This window comes from Capra hircus, chromosome 2 (genome assembly GCF_001704415.2).
Source record: "Capra hircus breed San Clemente chromosome 2, ASM170441v1, whole genome shotgun sequence".
In the NCBI taxonomy this organism is placed as follows: Eukaryota; Metazoa; Chordata; class Mammalia; order Artiodactyla; family Bovidae; genus Capra; species Capra hircus.
Genome location: NC_030809.1, coordinates 57,112,056 through 57,133,636, shown reverse-complemented (window position 1 = coordinate 57,133,636; position 21,581 = coordinate 57,112,056).

The following is a 21,581-nucleotide window of genomic DNA, read 5'->3' as shown; positions in this document are numbered from 1 at the left end:
TTCTTTACCATTGAAACACCTGGGAAGCCCAAGATATGGTAGTTATTAACAATATATAGAGTTTAACAAATCAATAAGAATAAAGAGAATCACCACAAAGGAAAAAATGGACAAAAGATCTAAAAGGAAATTCACAAAGATCATACAAATACAAGAATAGATCTGAAAGATGTGTAGGCTTACTTTTAGTCAAGGAAATGCAAAAATTAAAATAGTAATAAGATACTATTTTTCACACATTGCATTGTTACAAATTAATGCATCATTGATCTATGATGGTAAAAAAAGACTTTCATATGTGACAGACTTGACGTGAAAATTGTTAATTGGAAGGTCTCTCTCTGTGTTTAAATTTATTTATTCTTTGATTCAGCAATTCCATGGTTAAGACTCTGTCATTCAGAAATTTTCATAAAAGCATACAAAGGTATATTAGCTAAGATTCTGTTCTTAATGATTTACATATATTAGCTGATATAATTCTCAAAATAATTTAGAGGTAATAAATATATTCCAGTCTGAATGATAGTTGAAATAGAAAATTAAAACTTAAAAAAGGAATATAGTACTTGTTGTGCCTCAAACACTATATAGAAGAGAAAAATTTTTTTTTTAAAGAATGACTGAATGGAGCAGACGAGGCATACACCAGAAAGTGTTGCCCAGGTAAGTCAAGGGTCATAACATGGAACCAGTTGGGTAAAGACACAAGGCTGTGCTAGTCACCTAAAATTTGATACTGATGGGAGAAGATTCCACTAAGTTCACACCAAGTATTTTCAATCACCTGCTATCTCTGTACGGCTCCACAGTGCCAACTGCTGTGGGGCTTGGGAAGGACTACAAGACTTAGTCTCAAAGGGTCTGAACATCATGTGAAAGCACTGTCCACTCTACTCTAGCTTCCCAAAGAAGAAGCCTTGCCCAGATATCTAGGTAGAATTTGGAGCCTCATGTGGGAATTTCTGGTCAAGTGTTTCCATGGTTTGTCTCTGTTTTTTCTCATGGCTGTTCTGTATCTGATTCATCTCTGTCTCCTCCATACTTTGTGTCTGGCACACAATGGACAATCAGTGAATGGCTGTCGAATACATGGATAGACACATAGGTGAGTAGATGGGAGGATAGCAGGTTCTAATATTAACCCTTTGCTTATATATAGATGACAGGGTGGCACTAGATGATAGCCAAAGTTTACTTTTCTGCAAATATTTCTACATTCTTTTTTAGCTTATTTCTTTCTCTAAGATTCCACTTCTGTGGAGTTTATTTCTATGCTTTTAAGTTTTATCAGTACAGAGAAAACTATAACTAAAAGGATGCCATTTGCTTTAGCTGTTTTTCCTCTTTTCAAAGCAGACTGATCTTTTGTATCTATTGTTTTGTGTTTCTGAGAAAAGAAGTACTAACAGACTCTAAGATAAATATCAGAGTATATGTCCACTGTCATATTAATTTCCATCTGTAAGGAAAATCTATTATGTTTATTATTTTTATTATTTCCATGGACACTGAAATCCTGATACATCTCACACTGCCATCATTGCCAGCAATTCTCAGCAATCATGCACAGCTGAAGCAAGGCATCAAGATGGCATAGGAAGAGCCAGTGAGGCTTCCAGAAGCACAGCTCAGGCTAAGGAAACAGCAGCTGCCTGGAGCATGCTCATCCTATGATGGAGAACTGAAGGACCAGAAGCCAAGTCAAACTATGCAGACACATTCCAAGCCTCTGCCGGGATGTGGCTGAGGTCATGTTCACTCACATTCCATTGGCCAAAACAAACCTCATGGCCCACAGGGCAGGGCGTAACACTGGGTTCATGCTGGGGAAGAGAAGAAGAAATATTTGTTAGATAATATTACAAGCTATCACAGGGGAGGGTGCGAGTGTTCATTCCAAATTTAACTCTCAAGGTCTCTGCTGCCTCCTCAGAGTTCCCTGGAGCTCTGCCTGCTTTGTATGTTTTGGTGACTTCTACCACCCCGAACAAAGATAACAATAAAAGAGGCCATCGTTTACTGAGTATCCATATGTCCTTGCCTTATATGTATATGTGTGTGTGTGTGTATTATTTTTAATTCTCACCACAGATCTTTCAGGTAGGACTTGCTATGCTCATACTATATATGAGAAAGCTACAGATCAAAGAGAGAAAGTATCTAGTTCAACGTCACTAAGTCCATGCCAGAGATAGATGGCAAGCCTAGTTCTAGCAATCTATCTAATTGCCCATGAACACATCCCAGCTTCTTAGGGTGCTCAATTCTACTGACCATCTTCTCTGATTGACTGATTGATGAAAAAGTCCTACACATAAAAAAAAGAAAAAAAAAAAAACTAAATTTAAAAGATTCAAAATACCAAGTGTTTAGAAGAACTAGTGTCTCCATACACTTCTAGTGGCAATGGAAAACAATCTTCCCAAGTATAGATATAAGATATAGAGGGTGGTTCAGACAGTAAAGAATCAGTGTGCAATGCAGGAGACTCAGGTTCAATCCCTGGGTCAGGAAGATCCCTTGGAGAAGGAAATGGCTACCCATTCCAGTATTCTTGCCTGGAGAATCCCATAGACAGAGGAGCCAGGTGGGCTACAGTCCATGGGGTCACAAAGAATCAGACACAACTGAGTGACAAACTCTTTGAACTTTGAGATGTGGTTGATATAGATACAGATACAGGCATAGACATACATATAGATATATAAGTAAAGAATGATTTTTAAAAAATCTTTTTATTGGAGTATAGTTGCTTTACAATGTTATATTAGTTTCAACTGTACAACAACATGAATTGCCCCCTCCCTCTTGGACCTCCCTTCCAACCACTCCTATCCCATTCATCTAGGTCATCACAGAGCACCAAGTTGAGCCACCTGTGCTATACAGCAGCTTCCCTCTAGTTATCTATTTTACACAGAATAGTATATGTGTTAATCCTGATTTCTCAATTCACCCCATCCTCCCTACCCCCACTGTGTCCACATATCCTTTCTCTTCATCTGCATCTCTACTCTTGCCCTGCAAATAGGTTTATCTAACTTGGAATGTCAGGTCCATGAATCAAAGCAAATTGGAAGTGGTCAAACAGGAGATGGCAAGGGTGAATATCAACATTCTAGGAATCAGCAAACTAAAATGGACTGGAGTGGATGAATTTAACTCAGATGACCATTATATCTACTACTGCAGACAGGAATCCCTTAGAAGAAATGGAGTAGCCATTATGGTCAACAAAAGAGTCCAAAATGCAGTACTTGGATGCAATTTCAAAAACGACAGAATGATCTCTGTTCGTTTCCAAGGCAAACCATTCAATATCACAGTAATCCAAGTCTATGCCCCAACCAGTAATGCTGAAGAAGCTGAAGTTGAATGGTTCTATGAAAAACTACAAGACCTTTTAGAACTAACACCCAAAAGAGATGTCCTTTTCATAATAGGGGACTAGCATGCAAAAGTAGGAAGTCAAGAAACACCTGGAGTAACAGACAAATTTGGCCTTGGAATATGGAATGAAACAGGGCAAAGACTAATAGAGTTTTGCCAAGGGAACACACTGGTCATAGCAAACATCCTCTTCCAACAACACAAGAGAAGACTCTACACATGGACATCACCAGATGATCAACACTGAAATCAGATTGATTATATTCTTTGCAGCCAAAGATGGAGAAGCTCTATACAGTCAACAGAAACAAGACCAGGAGCTGACTGTGGCTCAGATCATGAATTCCTTATTGCCAAATTCAGATTTAAATGGAAGAAAACAGAAAAAACCACTAGACCATTCAGGTATGATCTATATCAAATCTGTTATGATTATACAGTGGAAGTGAGAAATAGATTTAAGGGATTAGATCTGATAGACAGAGTGCCTAATGAACATTGGATGGAAGTTCCTGACATCCTAGAGGAAACAGGGATCAAGACCATCTCCATAGAAAAGAAATGCAAAAAAGCAAATGGCTCTCTGAGGGGGTCTTACAAATAGCTGTGAAGAGAAGTGAAAAGCAAAGGAGAAAAGGAATGATATTCCCATTTGAATGCAGAGTTCCAAAGAATAGCAAGAAGAGATAAGAAAGCCTTCCTCAGCGATCAATGCAAAGAAACAGAGGAAAACAACAGAATGGGAAAGACTAGAGATCTCTTCAAGAAAATTAGAGATACCAAGGGAACATTTCATGCAAAGATGGGCTCGATAAAGGACAGAAAAATGGTGTGGACCGAAAAGAAGCAGAAGATATTAAGAAGAGGTGGTAAGAATACACAAAAGAAATGTACAAAAAAGAGCTTCATGGCCCAGATAATCATGATGGTGTGATCCCTCATCTAGAGCCAGACATCTTGGAATGTGAAGTCAAGTGGGCCTTAGAAAGCACCACTACGAACAAAGCTAGTGGAGGTAATGGCATTCCAGTTGAGCTATTTCAAATCCTGAAAGATGATGCTGTGAAAGTGCTGCACTCAATATGCCAGCAATTTTGGAAAACTCAGCATTGGCCACAGGACTGGAAAAGGTCCATTTTCATTCCAATTCCAAAGAAAGGCAATGCCAAAGAATGCTCAGACTACCACACAATTGCACTCATCTCACATGCTAGTAAAGTAATGCTCAAAATTCTCCAAGCCAGGCTTTAGCAATACGTGAACCGTGAACTTCCAGATGTTCAAGCTGGTTTTAGAAAAGGCAGAGGAGCCAGAGATCCAATTGCCAACATCTGCTGGATCATCAAAAAAGCAAGAGAGTTCCAGGAAAAATCTATTTCTGCTTTATTGACTATGCGAAAGCCTTTGACTGTGTGGATCACAATAAACTGTGGAAAATTCTGAAAGAGATGGACATACCAGACCACCTGGCCTGCCTCTTGAGAAATCTGTATGCAGGTCAGGAAGCAACAGTTAGAACTGGACATGGAACAACAGACTGGTTCCAGATAGGAAAAAGAGTATGTCAAGGCTGTATATTGGCACCCTGCTTATTTAACTTATATGCAGTGTACATCGTGAGAAATGCTGGGCTGGAAGAAGCACAAGGTGGAATCAAGATTGCCAGGAAAAATTTCAATAACCTCAGATATGCAGGTGACACTACCCTTATGACAGAAAGTGAAGAGGAACTAAAAAGCCTCTTGATGAAAGTGAAAGAGGAGAGTGAAAAAGTTGGCTTAAAGCTCCACATTCAGAAAATGAAGATTATGGCATCTGGTCCCATCACTTCATGGCAAATAGATGGTGAAACAGTGGAAACAGTGTCAGACTTTATTTTTGGGGGCTCCAAAATTAATGCAGATGGTGACTGCAGCCATGAAATTAAGAGACGCTTACTCCTTAGAAGGAAAGTTATGACCAACCTAGATAGTATATTCAAAAGCAGAGACATTACTTTGCCAGCAAAGGTCTATCTAGTCAAGGCTATGGTTTTTCCAGTGGTCATATATGGATATGAGAGTTTGACTGTGAAAAAAGCTGAGCACAGAAGAATTGATGCCTTTGAACTGTTGTGTTGGAGAAGAGTCTTGAGAGTTCCTTGGACTACAAGGAGATCCAAACAGTCCATTCTAAAGGAAATCAGTCCTGGGTGTTCACTGATGCTAAAGCTGAAACTCCAGTACTTTGGCCACCTCATGCGAAGAGTTGACTCATTGGGAAAGACTCTGATGCTGGGAGGGATTGGGGGCAAGAGGAGAAGGGGACAACAGAGGATGAGATGGCTGGATGTCATCACTGACTCGATGGACATGAGTTTGAGTGAACTCCAGGTGTTGGTGATGGACAGGGAGCCCTGGCGTACTGCGATTCATGGAGTCACAAACAGTCGGACACCGCTGAGCGAGAGAACTTACAGTTTTTTTAGATTCCATATATTTTCATTAAGATACAATATTTGTTTTTCTCTTTTGGACTTATTTCACTCTGTATGACAGACTCTAGGTCCATCCACATCTTTATAAATGACCCAGTATTGTTCCTTTTTATGGCTGAGTAATATTCCATTGTATATTGACTTGAGCGGATTAAAGAGGGGTAAATGTCCTTAAAAAAAGCCAGGATCCTAAAGGTAACATTTAACAAAAAGTTACAAAATACAGGGAAATAGGCCAGTAGGACTGCAAGTTTTGGAGCACTGGTGTGAAAGGTTTGGAGAATCAGAAGAGATGTGCAATAAAGTAAAGTTAAGGATTTAGAGCAGGGTGGGATGAAGACATTAGAATGTTTGAACTTTGGGTGATGACTCAAGCAAGCAAGGGCTTCCCATGTGGCACTTACCATGTGGTAAAGAACCCATCTGCCAAAGCAAGAGACCTAAGAGATGTGGGTTTCATCCCTGGGTCAGGAAGATCCCCTGGAGGAGGCTATGGCAACCCACTTGCCTGAAGAATCCTATGGACAGAGGGGCCTGGCGGGCTATAGTCCAAGGGGTTACAAAGAGTAGGACATGACTTAAGCAACTTAGCATGCAAGCAAGCAGGAATGCACAATGTATCCACCTGGATATTCCTTTGGGACAAGGTGGATAACCATTTCAATTTAGAGTTTCATCTGGAATTGCTTGGGGGCTGGGGAGACTCATGACCAGTCCTTCAAAGAGATAACAGAATTGATATCTCCCTTCCTTGACATATACCCCTTAAAATCATGTAGAGTTTAGCCTGGGATAACAAGCTAAGTTACGCCTCCTTGGTATATCCATGCATTTTACTGAAACAAATTCAGAGACTCAAGCTAGTTGCTGCTAACTTTCATCTTGCTAAAACAAGCCCATTTTCTCAGCCAGCTGAACGTGGGTTTTGTTGTTGTTGTTGTTGTTTTTGTTGTTACTTTTTGTATTTTAGGTTTTCCCAAGTGTTCTTCAAAAATTAAAAAAAAAAACAAAAACCCAAACCATGATTCGAATTCTACTGCAGAGGGCTTTTGTTTTAAAAGCAACCCTCTTCCACCACATACTCCCCTACCCATAAGTGGGCTCTCCAAAGACTCTTCTACCATCACTAATAGGAGGTCTCTAGTGGGTTAATTCATTTTTCTAGATAATATATTAATACTAATTATCTTAGTTTTTGAGTTGCCAACTTCAGACTTTTCATGGACGTTACTCTTCATTTATCCCATCCCAGATCCATTCTCCTACTACTCATGCCCAGGGGAAGGACACTGCTGGTAAGGACTGATCAGTGGAGGTTGCATTTAGGTTCAGCCAAAGAAAGCCCTCACATGAGGCAGGTGGAGTGAGACCAGACCTTTAACCCAGTCCACCCTCAAAATTCTCTGTAAGCCCATGTGTTTCATCGTTGTCACTCCAGGGTCCTGAGAACAATGGCAGGTGAGCACTCTGGCACCACCCTCTCTTCCTCTCCCCCTTTTCTCCAAAAATTGAATAGTTGCATCATTATGTTTGGTCTTCTCTTGGTTGGTTATTTTTGCAACTTTTAATGAGACATGTAGGGAGCACATCTGCCATCAAATGCCATCCACACCTCTACACTCTCTCTGTCAATCAAGAATAAAAGCATCCTTCCCCTCCATCTCCATCACTGATGGACCTGGACTTGCAAAGTGTTATAAAAAATTGCAGTCTGTGCCCTGACCCCTGGTGGGTTTTTTTTTTTTTTTTTTCCCACTACAGGTTTATTTTGAATCTGAATACCAATTAACAGTGCCTGTGTGTGGTAGCCACAGAATGATTTCCACTGAAAAGCCTGATGGTGTGGGAGGCTTGCACCTCCTGTTCTTGGAGTCTGACATCTTTTTGCCAGCATTTCCCAAAAGAGAATCTCCCCAGACTTGTGGCAAAATGAGTGATCTTTTCTCACTCTCCACAAATGGCCCCAAGTGATGCCATATTTTAGTGTGCTTCATATTTGGGCCATGACTTATTTGTGCAGATTTTTGTTTGTTTTCCTGGCGTTACAGCCAACAATGTTTTTTACCATGTAGAGAAGCTATGTATGCACTCTCACCATATTTTCAGGTGTATCCAGCCAATCAGGCATCTTGTCATCTACAGAATCACTCCTTCTGAGGTTCACCAACCCCCAGAAGGAAAGAAACACCTCTGAACTTCCCTACCCTCCAGCCACACCAACTACCGCCTGGATCCCAGGGCTCCTCTGCACTGGCATCTTCCCTTGTTCCAGCAAATTTTATCCTCCAAGAGCTTTCTTCTGTGTTTAAGAGCTAAATGTTTTGAGTCTGTGTGTATCTATAGATATCTTTATTCTTCTCTCACAGTCCAATTGCTCTTTCAGTCAGTAGCAAGATGAAAGGTTCAAGGGCATCTCGACCCCCTGAGCTTTGAAAACACTGCCTTACAGTCTTCTAGCATCCTGTACTAGTGATGTGAGTTCTGATGCCAGTCTGATTTTATTCTTCTATAGAATGTGCCCCTGCTGCCCACCCTCCACCCGCTGGTCTCTGAAAGCTATTAAAAATTCCTCTTCAGCATTGTTGCTCTGAAGCTATATAACAGAGATATATGCATTTTTAAAATTCATCCCTTCCAGTCTGAAGACCCACATTCTTGACTGAGCTCCAAACTATTTCCTCCTCCCTTCTTTGTGTCATTGAAATTTATATGTATTTCCCCCCACTTCCATCTTCTCTGTTCTCTCTTCTAGAAATTAATTCTAGTTGGACCTCTTAGGTCATCTCTCATCTTGTTTTCTTTTGTTTTGCCCCAAGTATAGATTTAACTTTATCTTTAATTTTAGTTTTAACTTTCAATTTTTTCATTGAATTTTTCACTTCAGCCAGCATATTGTTAATTTCCAATAATTCTTTCTGGTTATTTGCTTTTCCTTTTTCATAGCACATTATTCTTATTTTATAGTTTTAATATTTTCCCAAATCTTTGAGCATATTACAATTCTGCTTTTTTTTTCTTCACTTTAAGTTACTTTCTTTTTTATTTCTGTTTCTTTAACTGACATTAGTTTCTTTCTTTTCTGTTTTTTTTTCTTTTTGACTTGGCCCTTTTCTCCCATGTTCTGGTTCTTGTACGTGACTTGGTTGTCATATACTGTTGTCTATCAACATTTAAAAATGAAAGACCAGGCTGACTATTCTAAAGTGTTGTTAAGAACTTCCTCTTTTATTGTCTGAATCCATCTGTTTCCTAATCAGCCTTTCTTTGGAAGGAAAAATTTGACTGGAAGATCCATGTTTCTAAATTACACCATCTCTGCTTTAAAGTATGTGGAAGAGGAATTTTCTGACAGGCTCTGTGCCCCCAAATCCCAGAAAGAGGAGAGTTTTGCTGGAAAAAAAAAGCTCCTTCCCACACTAGCAGCCTTGGTTCATTTACAAGTTTTCTTAATTTTCCTAAGAACTGCTACTGCTACTGCTAAGTCACTTCAGTCGTGTCCGACTCTGTGCAACCCCATAGATGGTAGCCCACCAGGCTCCCCCGTCCCTGGGATTCTCCAGGCAAGAACACTGGAGTGGGTTGCCATTTCCTTCTCCACTGCATGAAAGTGAAAAGTGAAAGTGAAGTCATTCAGTCGTGTCCGACTCTTGGCGACCCCATGGACTGCAGCCTACCAGGCTCCTCCGCCCATGGGATTTTCCAGGTAAGAGTACTGGAGTAGGGTGCCATTGCCTTCTCCGCTTCCTAAGTACATCCACTTGTTTTTGTCTGGGGTGGGGGCCGTGGCTGGGGGCTGGCATTTTATTCCCAAAAGATGGGAGAGGGGAGTTTCCTCCACCCCAAATCTTCAACACGTCTCCTTGCCATCATCCCCACTTCTAACTCCCACCCTGCAACGGCTGACACTGAGCCTAAACCTCTGTGTCTCTGAAAGACTTAATGGTACCCTCCCCACCCCACTCACTCCCCATGGCTAACCCATCGGCCTCCCCCAGAGCTGGAGCCTTTGTTTCCCTATTTCCTCTACTCAGCATGCTTCACACCCTATCCATTTTCCCACAGTTATTGAAATCTCTTATATGCTGAAGGATCTCCTTAAAGCATCTTCCCTTTGGAAGTTAAATTTTTTTATTTTTATTGAAGTACACTTGGTTTATAATGTTGTATTCATTTCTGGTGTACAGAAAAGCGATTCAGTTATATGTGTGTGTGTATGTGTGTTCAGTCATGAGTGACTCTTTGTAACCTCATGGACTGTAACCCATCATGCTTCTCTGATCATGGGATTTCCCAGGCAAAAATACTGGAGTGGGCTGCCATTTCCTTCTCCAGGGGATATTCCTGATCCAGGGATTAAACCTGTGTCTCCTGCTGTGGCAGGTGGATGCTTTACCAATTAGCCACCAGGGAAGCCATATAATATACATTATTTTCATATTCTTTTCCATTAAGATTATATGTATATATATATTTGTATATATATTATTTTCTATTAAGATTTTCCATTATGTATATATATACACATGTTTACGCATGTGTGTATATTTACATACATATACGTATGCATGCATGCTAAATCTCTTCAGTCATGTCCGACTCTTTGTGTCCCTATGGATTGTAGCCTGCCAGGCTTGCCAAGCGCGTCTGTCCATGGGATTCTCCAGGCAAGAATACTTGAGTGGGTTGCCATGCCCTCCTCTAGGGGATCTTCCCAACCCAGGGATCAAACCTGCGTCACTTGCAGCTCCTGCATTGCAGGCAGATTCTTTACCACTGAGCCACCAGGGGAAGCCCTTTGTATATACATACATTACTTTCATATTCTTTTCCATTAAGATTTACTACAGGATACTGAATATAGTTCCATATGCTATATAATAGGACTTTGTTATTTATTCATTCTGTTTATAATTGTTACTGTTCTTCAGTCGCTAAGTCATGTCTGACTTTTTGCAACATGGAAACTAATTTCTTTTATTGTTCCTTTCATATAATTGTAATGGGCTATTGAAAGTGAGAGAGTATGAAATACACTAATTTTATTGTTTAGAGCCGCCCACCTGCAGAAACTTATAAAGGAAAGAAATAACTAGACACTCACATCCACATGGCCTTGCCATGACCATTATCATCTGGAGGTGGACCAATTATATCTGGTGGAGATCATGACACACATTTATGTCTGCGTGTGTTTATTCACATGATATTTTAAACTTTTTCTACAGTGCTGTGAAGCCTGTACCTTTATCATTTTAATGAATGTGTGAGCTTCCAAGGGCGTCCGGCAACAGCTCCCTAGAAGCACACCAGATGGAGGCATCATTAACCCCACTTAGCACATGAGAAAACTTTGGAGGCAAAGACACTTGGCAAAGTGGCAAGTGGTGACCCACAAATGAGAAATCATATCACCACATTCCCAATCCTGGTCCTTCCTTACTAGTGACATTGCTCTGGCATGAAATAAGTGGAGCTCACAGCAAATAGAATCACCACTCCGTCTTCCCAGTCACAGACTCCATGCCCAGAATTCCTCCCTCGTCTTGGGCCCAAGTCAGTAAAAGAGGAGGAAGCTGACTCTTCCTTTGTTGGGCCAAGAGTTCAGCTGGGAGCAGCTGGAGAAGCCATTTTTTAGTTCAGTTATATCCAAACTTAAATCCAGAGGAAAGGGCTGTGACCCAGAAAGGGCTCCCTGGAACTTTGTAATTCACTAAATGCTGGAAAATTCTATTTCCCTATGTTCTGAGGGGAACCAGTGGAAATTCGTCCAGCAACTTTTTGCCTCTTTCCTCAGGTATGAATAACCTAACCTTATCAAGCTGAGCAGGAAACCAGTGAATCACCAAGGAACACAGGCTGAGCAGGAAGGGTCCTAAGGAGAGTGAACTGCCAGCCCTTCCCCACCGCAGAGCCTTCACTGAGTAGTTGTGTGAACCTCAGCAGTTCCTTCACCTCTGGTGCCCGGTTTCCCCTCTTGTAAAATGAAAAAGATAGAAAGGAAAAACAAACAAAAATAAAGCACCTCCTGCCTCGTAAGGACACTATGACATTAGCAATAATCACATATGAGAGTCCTCAACATAGCATCAGGTCTGGCACATCCTATGTCTTCAGGAAATTGTCTCTATCTACATAATCCTATGCCTTCCGGGGATGTGTTTCCCTGAAAATTCACACATTCCCCACTGTGTGGGAACCAGCCAGGCTGACCTCCAGGCTGTGCCCTTTACCCAGGCTCTTCTAAGATTCCAGCCAGCTCCACCCCCACAGTTTTCTGTGCTCTTCCTGTTTGGTTTCTTTGTTTGGTTGGTTTGGGGTTTGTTTATTTATTTTGCTTCTGTTTGGTTTTTGTTTGTTTGTTTGTTTTCCCAGCATGAAGCTTCCTGGCTCATTTCAATCCTAGCTCCTAATAAATTGACATTAGAGCTGTCCCCCGCTGCATGAGATTTTTGCCTATGGTAGTTTCAAACTATCTCAGACAACCTGGTGTTTCTGCTGGGTTTCTATGCAGTCCATTTCCCCTAGCTTCAGATTATAAACTGTCAGACACAGACCATTACAGATGCTTCAAGATCTGCCCTTGGATGAGGTTCCCTGTAAGTCAGGGGTATGAACTGCGGCTCGAGGTCTCACAGTCTCACTGACTTTGAACTTGGGGTACCCTCCTCTCTGCCTGGTAAGCTGAGAGCCAGCCTTCAGCAGTCTAGATCAAAGTGGGCTAGCAGGTCAGCATCAGCAACCAACATCAGGTTCTCTCCCTCTCAGACTTCATACTTCCTCACCAATGCTCCTCCTTGGAAAGACCTGTGTGCTCCTGGAGAAGGGGTGGGTTTACTGGGGAAGTGTGTGTGGTGGGGGTGTACTGCCCTAGATCTGTCTGTGCTTCTCTGTGCACTGCCTTTTCCACGCTGCTCTCCACTCTCCTCAATACTCACAACTGTGGCAGCATTACTGAACCAAACACCTTCTCTCCACTACTCTTAAAATAACAGAGCCACAGCCTGCTTTCCTGAAAAGTTGCCAACTTGCCAATCAGCTAAGTCAAACTATTTCTATGTCGATGAGGAAGAACCAGAAAAAGACCCAAGAAGACAATATTTGCAATATACATGAAAAAGTATTGCTGCCGCCTTTTGTGTGTTAAGAGTTCAGATAATCAATAAGAAAAACATTAGCTTCCTCTCTGAATTTGGAAATAGCATGAAAAATATACTCACCTAAAAGAACACATAATTTGTAAATGTGCCTATGACAGCATATTCAACCTCACAAGTCATCAAGAAAATGCAAACTCAGATAACTACATGTTTCTCATCTACAGAATCTACAGAATGACTTAAAATCTAGTGCTTAATTCTGAGATGAGCACTGGCACTCTTGACTGGGGAGAATACAAATTGGAATAGGCACAGCTCATAAATATACCAAAAGCCTTAAACACACTTTGACTCTTTGATTCAATAATTCCACTTGTGGAATACTAGCTAAGAGGGAAAAATACATGAAATGAAGATATTTATGTTCACAGGGTTTATGAAAGCAGTGTTTAACAAAGAAAAGGAAACAACTTAGTAATTAAAATGAGTTAAAATTCTTTCATATTTCTACATGGAAAAATGGTTATGACATAATGTTTGGGAGGGAAAACTCAGCACTCAAAATTACACGTGTGCTGTGTGCTAAGTCACTTTAGCAGTGTCGACTCTTTATCACGCTATGGACTGTAAGCCTTCCAGGTTCCTCTGCCCATGGGATTCTCCAGGTAAGAAAGAATACTGGAGTGGGTTGCGATGCTCTCCTCCAAGGGATCTTCCCAATCCCGGATCAAACCTGCACCTCTTACGTCTCCTTCATTGGCAGTCAGGTTCTTTACCACGAGTGCCACCTGGGAAATTTTAGTCAAGGAAATCTCAGTAGTACAAAACAAAGGTCCACAGATGCAAAAAAAAAAAAAAGCTAGAAATAAAAATACCTTCACGTCCAGAAATTAGGGCTTCTCTGATGTCTCAACAGGTAAAGAATTTGTCTACAATGCGGGAGACATGGAGATACCTGCTCAGTTCCTGGGTTGGAAAGATCCCCTGGAGGAGGAAAATGGCAACCCACTCCAATATTCTTGCCTGAAAAATCCAGTGGACAGAGGAGCCTGGCAGGCTACAGTCTGTGGGGTCACGAAGAGTCAGACATGACTAACTGATACATGACAGGTATCAGAGCTTAACAGCAGTTGTTAGAATTGGGTTTGATTTTTTTTCCCCTCTCCATTTAGCCTTTTTACACTAAGTGCATCTATTCCTTTGATGAAGGACAAACCTTTTATTAGAATTTTTAAACTTTTTATTAGAAATTCATTTAAATTAAAAAATTAAAGCCCTCAAGTAAAATCTGTCCACCTCTGCCTCTAAGAACTCATAGCCCTCTCCTAAGAAGGGGACCAGCAGCAAGTGTATGTTAGTCTGGGGTGGGCATAAAGCAGGCAGGGGTACACCTCTTGTGGGCAACTCCTACCTTGTATGGTGCTTGGAAGGAAGAGAAAATCCCCAACATGGCCTCCATCGCACCCTCTTATCCCTTGGAGGGTTGTAGGGGGGTTACACCAACCCTGTCCTACACGCATTAGAGTCTGCCAGGGCTGAGACTCAATCCTGGTTCTACTGCCATGATCAAATTCTTGTCACTGTTCCCAACCTCAGTTTTCTTACCTTTAAAATGTGTCCTTCAGGAGGGAAAGGGGCTAGGGATGAATTGGGAGATTGGGATTGACATATATGTACTATTGATACTCTGGATAAAATAGATAACTAATGAGAACCTACTGTACAGCACAGGGAACTCTACCCAGTGCTCTGTGGTGCCCTAAAAAGGAAGGAAATCCAAAAAAGAGAGGCTATGTATGTGTATAGCTGATTCACTTTGCTGTACAGCAGAAACTAACACAACAATGTAAAGCAAGTATACACCAATAAAAGTTAATTTAAAAATAAAATAAAATGGGCCCTTGACAACATCCTGTTTGAAGGTACTCATGGGAACTAAGTGAGATGAGAACTGCTTTATTGTTTCAAGACAGAGCTGAGCTTTTTACCTCATTAATAAATATCTAACACATTAAGACACACTAGTAACGGATTTCTGTGATTTAATGTCAGACTCTTGCCATATTATCTATCTCATATAATTATTATATCTTTTTAAAATAGTCCTCATTTCTTTAATATTAGGTACTTTCATGATTAAATCTTCTAAAATATCAAACATGTCCCTACTAGCTGAACTTCTCACTATTAAAGACTGTGCTGTGTGCTTAGTCACTCAGTCATGTCCCACTCTTTGAGACCCCAGGGACTATTAAATACTATTTACCTTCTTTTCAGATTTGCCTGGGGTCCTTACCATAAACCAAGTGTTCCAGTGAAGGAGAAAGGAACAGATAACTTTAACTCCTATGTGCTGAGTAAGACATCATATTGTCTGTTTCATGATTAACTGGCTAATGTATTACTCATAACAAACAAGCTTTGCAGATCTCTTCAATTTCATAGATGAGAAATATGAGGCTCAGAGAAGTCAAGTAAAATGCTGAGTGTAAACCAGCTAGAAGGCAGTAAAGCCACAAAACCAGATGGAGTCCCAAAGCCTCAGCTCCTTGGTAGCCCAAGGGTGCAGTCACATTCTCTCCTTAAGGAAGGAGCCGAGATGTTTTTTTGTTTGTTTGTTTGTTTTTAATTTAAATTTATTTATTTTAATTGGAGGCTAATTACAATATTGTACTGGTTTTGCCATACATCAACATGAATCCACCATGGGTATACACGTGTTCCTCATCCTGAACCCCCCTCCCACCATCACCTTAATACCAAAACCTGACAAAGATGCCACAAAAAAAGAAAACTACAGGCCAATATCACTGATGAACATAGATGCAAAAATCCTTAACAAAATTCTAGCAATTAGAATCTAACAACACATTAAAAAGATCATACACTATGACCAAGTGGGCTTTATCGCAGGGATGCAAGGATTCTTCAATATCCACAAATTAATCAATGTAATACACCACATTAACAAATTGAAAAAATAAAAGCCATATGATTATCTCAATAGATGCAGAGAATCCTTTGACAAAATTCAACATCCATTTATGATTAAAACTCTCCAGAAAGCAGGAATAGAAGGAACATACCTCAACATAATAAAAGCTATATACGTCAAACCCACAGCAAACATTATCCTCAATGGTGAAAAATTGAAAGCATTTCCCCTAAAGTCAGGAACAAGACAAGGGTGCCCACTCTCACCACTACTATTCAACATAGTTCTGGAAGTTTTGGCCATAGCAATCAGAGCAGAAAAAGAAATAAAAGGAATCCAAATTGGAAAAGAAGTAAAACTCTCACTGTTTGCAGATGACATGATCCTCTACATAGAAAACCCTAAGGAGCCAAGACGTTTTAGAATGCTACTTTGCTCTTGTATCTCATCTGAATAGTTTGTTCAGCTTTCTACTCTTGTTGTTCAGTTGTTTAGTTACTTAGTTTTGGGCTTCCTGTCCGTAAGGAACTTGTGGTACTTTTTGGTGCTTTTAACCTGTCCTACCTGGCAACCACTCCAGTACTCTCGCCTGGAAAATCCCACGGACAGAGGAGCTAGGTACGCTACAGTCTAAGGAGTCTCAGAGTCGGACACAACAGAGCAACTTCACTTTCACTAAGAAATTAATTAAGCAAATTTTAGCCTTATGTCCAAAGACTAGTTAACTGTAAGTGAGGTGCTGGGAAGTCCTCCCGTTCAGTTCACTTCAGTACAGACGCTCAGTCGTGTCTGACTCTTTGTGACCCTATGAATCGCAGCACGCCAGGCCTCCCTGTCCATCACAGAGAGTTCACTCAGACTCACATCCATCGAGTAAGTGATGCCATCCAGCCATCTCATCTCATCTCCCCTTCTCCTCCTGCCCTCATCCCTCCCAGCATCAGAGTCTTTTCCAATGAGTCAACTCTTCACATAAGGTGGCCAAAGTACTGGAGTTTCAGCTTTAGCATCATTCCTTCCAAAGAAATCACAGGGTTGATGTCCTTCAGAATGGACTGGTTGGATCTCCTTGCAGTCCAAGGGACTCTCAAGAGTCTTCTCCAACACAGTTCAAAGGCATCAATTCTTTGATGCCACAGTTCAAAGGCATCAATTCTTTGGTACTCAGCTTTCTTCACAGTCCAACTCTCACATCTATACATGACCACTGGAAAAAACATAGCTTTGACTAGACAGACCTTTGTTGGCAAAGTAATGTCTCTGCTTTTGAATATGCTATCTAGGTTGGTCATAATTTTTCTTCAAGAAGTAAGCGTCTTTTAATTTCATGGCTGCGAGTCACCATCTGCAATGATTTTGGAGCCCCAAACAAATAAAGTCTGACACTGTTTCCACTGCTTCCCCATTTATTTCCCATGAAGTGATGGGACCAGATGCCATGATCTTCCTTTTCTGAATGTTGAGTTTTAAGCCACTTCAGTATTCTTGCCTTGAGAACCCCATGAACAGTATGAAAAGGCAAAATGATAGGATACCAAAAGAGGAACTCCCCAGGTCATTAGGTGCCCAATATGCTACTGGAGATCAGTGGAGAAATAACTCCAGAAAGAATGAAGGGATGGAGCCAAAGCAAAAACAATACCCAGCTGTGGATGTGACTGATGATAGAAGCAAGATCTGATGCTGTAAAGAGCAATATTGCATAGGAACCTGGAATGTCAGGTCCATGAATCAAGGTAAATTGGAAGTGGTCAAACAAGAGATGGCAAGGGTGAACGTCGACATTCTAGGAATCAGTGAACTAAAATGGACTGGAATGGGTGATTTTAACTCAGATGACCATTATATCTACTACTGCAGGCAGGAATCCCTCAGAAGAAATGGAGTAGCCATCATGGTCAACAAAAGAGCCCAAAATGCAGTACTTGGATGCAATCTCAAAAACAACAGAATGATCTCTGTTCATCTCCAAGGCAAACCATTCAATATCACCCTTATCCAAGTCTATCCCCCAACCAGTAATGCTGAAGAAACTGAAGTTGAACGGTTTTATGAAGACCTACAAGATCTTTTAGAACTAACCCCTAAAAAAGATGTCCTTTTCATTATAGGGAACTGGAATGCAAAAGTAGGAAGTCAAGAAACACCTGGAGTAGCAGGCATTTTTGGCCTTGGAATGCAGAATGAAGCAAGGCAAAGATTAATAGAGTTTTGCCAAGTAAATGCACTGGTCATAGCAAACACTCTCTTCCAACAACACCAGAGAAGACTCTACACATGGACATCACCAGATGGTCAACACCGAAATCAGATTGATTATATTTTTGGCAGCCAAAGATGGAGAAGCTCTATACAGTCAACAAAAACAAGACCGAGAGCTGACTGTGTCTCAGATCATGAACTCCTTATTACCAAATTCAGACTTACATTGAAGAAAGTAGGGAAAACTGATAGACCATTCAGGTATGACCTAAATCAAATACCTTATGATTATACAGTGGAAGTGAGAAATAGATTTAAGGGTCTAGATCTGATAGATAGAGTGCTGATGAACTATGGAATGAGGTTCGTGACATTGTACAGGAGAAAAGGATGAAGACGATTCCCATGGAAAAGAAATGCAAAAAAGCAAAATGGCTGTCTGGGGAGGCCTTACAAATAGCTGTGAAAAGAAGAGAAGCAAAAAGCAGTGGAGGAAAGGAAAGATATAAGCATCTGAATGCAGAGTTCCAAAGAATAGGAAGAAGAGATAAGAAAGCCTTCTTCAGAGATCAATGCAAAGAAATAGAGGAAAAAAACAACAGAATGGGAAAGACTAGAGATCTCTTCAAGAAAATCAGAGATACCAAGGGAACATTTCACACAAAGATGGGCTTGATAAAGGACAGAAATGGTATGGACCTAAGAAGCAGAAGATATAGAACTATACAAAAAAGATCTTCAAGACCCAGATCATCATGATGGTGTGATCACTAACCTAGAGCCAGACATCTTGGAATGTGAAGTCAAGTGGGCCTTAGAAAGCATCACTATGAACAAAGCTAGTAGAGGTGATGGAATTCCAGTTGAGCTATTTCAAATTCTGAAAGATGATGCTGTGAAAGTGCTGCACTCAATATGCCAGCAAATTTGGAAAACTCAGCATTGGCCACAGGACTGGAAAAGGTCCGTTTTCGTTCCAATTCCAGAGAAAGGCAATGCAAAAGAATGCTCAAACATTGCACTCATCTCACATGCTAGTAAAGCAATGCTCAAAATTCTCCAAGCCAGGCTTCTGCAATACATGAACCGTGAAATCCCTGATGTTCAAGCTGGTTTTAGAAAAGGCAGAGGAACCAGAGATCAAATTGCCAACATCCGCTGGATCATCAAAAAAGCAAGAGAGTTCCAGAAAAACATCTATTTCTGCTATATTGACTATGCCAAAGCCTTTGACTGTGTGGATCACAATAAACTGTGGAAAATTCTGAAAGAGATCGGAATACCAGACCACCTGACCTACCTCTTGAGAAGTCTGTATGCAGGTCAGGAAGCAATAGTTAGAACTGGACATGGAACAACAGACTGGTTCCAAATAGGAAAAGGAGTACGTCAAGGCTGTATATTGTCACCCTGCTTATTTAACCTATATGCAGACTACATCATGAGAAACGCTGGACTGGAAGAAACACAAGCTGGAATCAAGATTGCGGGGAGAAATATCAATAACCTCAGATATGCAGATGACACCACCCTTATGGCAGAAAGTGAAGAGGAGCTAAAAAGCCTCTTGATGAAAGTAAAAGAGGAAAGTGAAAAAGTTGGCTTAAAGCTCAACATTCAGAAAACGGAGATCATGGCATCTGGTCCCATCACTTCATGGGAAATAGGTGGAGAAACAGTAGAAACAGTGTCAGACTTCATTTTTGGGGGGCTCCAAAATCACTGCAGATGGTGACTGCAGCCATGAAATTAAAAGATGCTTACTCCTTAGAAGAAAAGTTATGACCAACCTAGATAGTATATTCAAAAGCAGAGACATTACTTTGCCGACTGAGGTCCGTCTAGTCAAGGCTATGGTTTTTCCAGTAGTCATGTATGGATGTAAGAGTTGGACTGTGAAGAAGGCTGAGCACCGAAGAATTGATGCGTTTTAACTGTGGCGTTGGCGAAGACTCTTGAGAGTCCCTTGGACTGCAAGGAGATCCAACCAGTCCATTCTGAAGGAGATCAGCCCTGGGATTTCTTTGGAAGGAATGATGCTAAAGCTGGAACTCCAGTACTTTGGCCACCTCATGCAAAGAGTTGACTCATTGGAAAAGACTCTGATGCTGGGAGGGATTGGGAGCAGGAGAAGGGGACGACTGAGGATGAGATGGCTGGATGGCATCACAGACTCGATGGACGTCAGTCTGAGTGAATTCTGGGAGATGGTGATGGACAGGGAGGCCTTGCGTGCTGCGATTCATGAGGTCGTAGAGAGTCGGACACGACTGAGCAACTGAACTGAACTGAGCTTTAAGCCAACTTTTTCACTCTCTACTTTCAGTTTCATCAAGAGGCTTTTTAGTTCCTCTTCACTTTCTGCCATAAGGGTGGTGTCATCTGCATGTCTGAAGTTATTGATATTTCTTCTGGAAATCTTGATTCTAGCTTGTGCTTTTTCCAGTCCAGCGTTTCTCATGATGTACTCTGCATATAAGTTAAATAAGCAGGGTGACAATATACAGCCTTTACGTACTCCTTTTCTATTTGGAACCAGTCTGTTGTTCGATGTCCAGTTCTAACTGTTGCTTCCTCACCTGCATATAGGTTTCTCAAGAGGCAGGTCAGGTGGTCTGGTATTCCCATCTCTTTCAGAATTTTCCACAATTTATTGTGATCCACACAGTCAAAGGCTTTGGCATAGTCAATAAAGCAGAAATAGATGTTTTTCTGGAACACTGTTGCTTTTTCCACAATCCAGCGGATGTTGGCAATTTGATCTCTGGTTCCTCTGCCTTTTCAAAAACCAGCTTGAACATCAGGACGTTCATGGTTCATGTATTGCTGAAGCCTGGCTTGGAGAATTTTGAGCATTGCTTTACTAGCATGTGAGATAAGTACAATGTGCGGTAGTTTGGGCATTCTTTGGCATTGCCTTTCTTTGGGATTGGAATGAAAACTGACCTTTTCCAGTCCTGTGGCCAATGCTGAGTTTTCCAAATTTGCTGGCATATTGAATGCAGCACTTTCACAGCATCATCTTTCACGATTTGAAATAGCTCCACTGGAGTTCCATCACCTCCACTAGCTTTGTTCATAGTGATGCTTTCTAAGGCCCACTTGCCTTCACATTCCAAGATGTCTGGCTCTAGATTAGTGATCACACCATCGTGATTATCTGAGTCATGAAGCTCTTTTTTGTACAGTTCTTTTGTGTATTCTTGCCACCTTTTCTTAATATCTTCTGCTTCTGTTAGGTCCATACCATCTCTGTCCTTTATCGAGCCCATCTTTGTGTGAAATGTTCCCTTGGTATCTCTGATTTTCTTGAAGAGATCTCTAGTCTTTCCCATTCTGTTGTTTTTTTCCTCTATTTCTTTGCATTGATCTCTGAAGAAGGCTTTCTTATCTCTTCTTGCTATTCTTTGGAACTCTGCATTCAGATTCTTATATCTTTCCTTTTCTCCTTGGCTTTTCGCATCTCTTTTCACAGCTA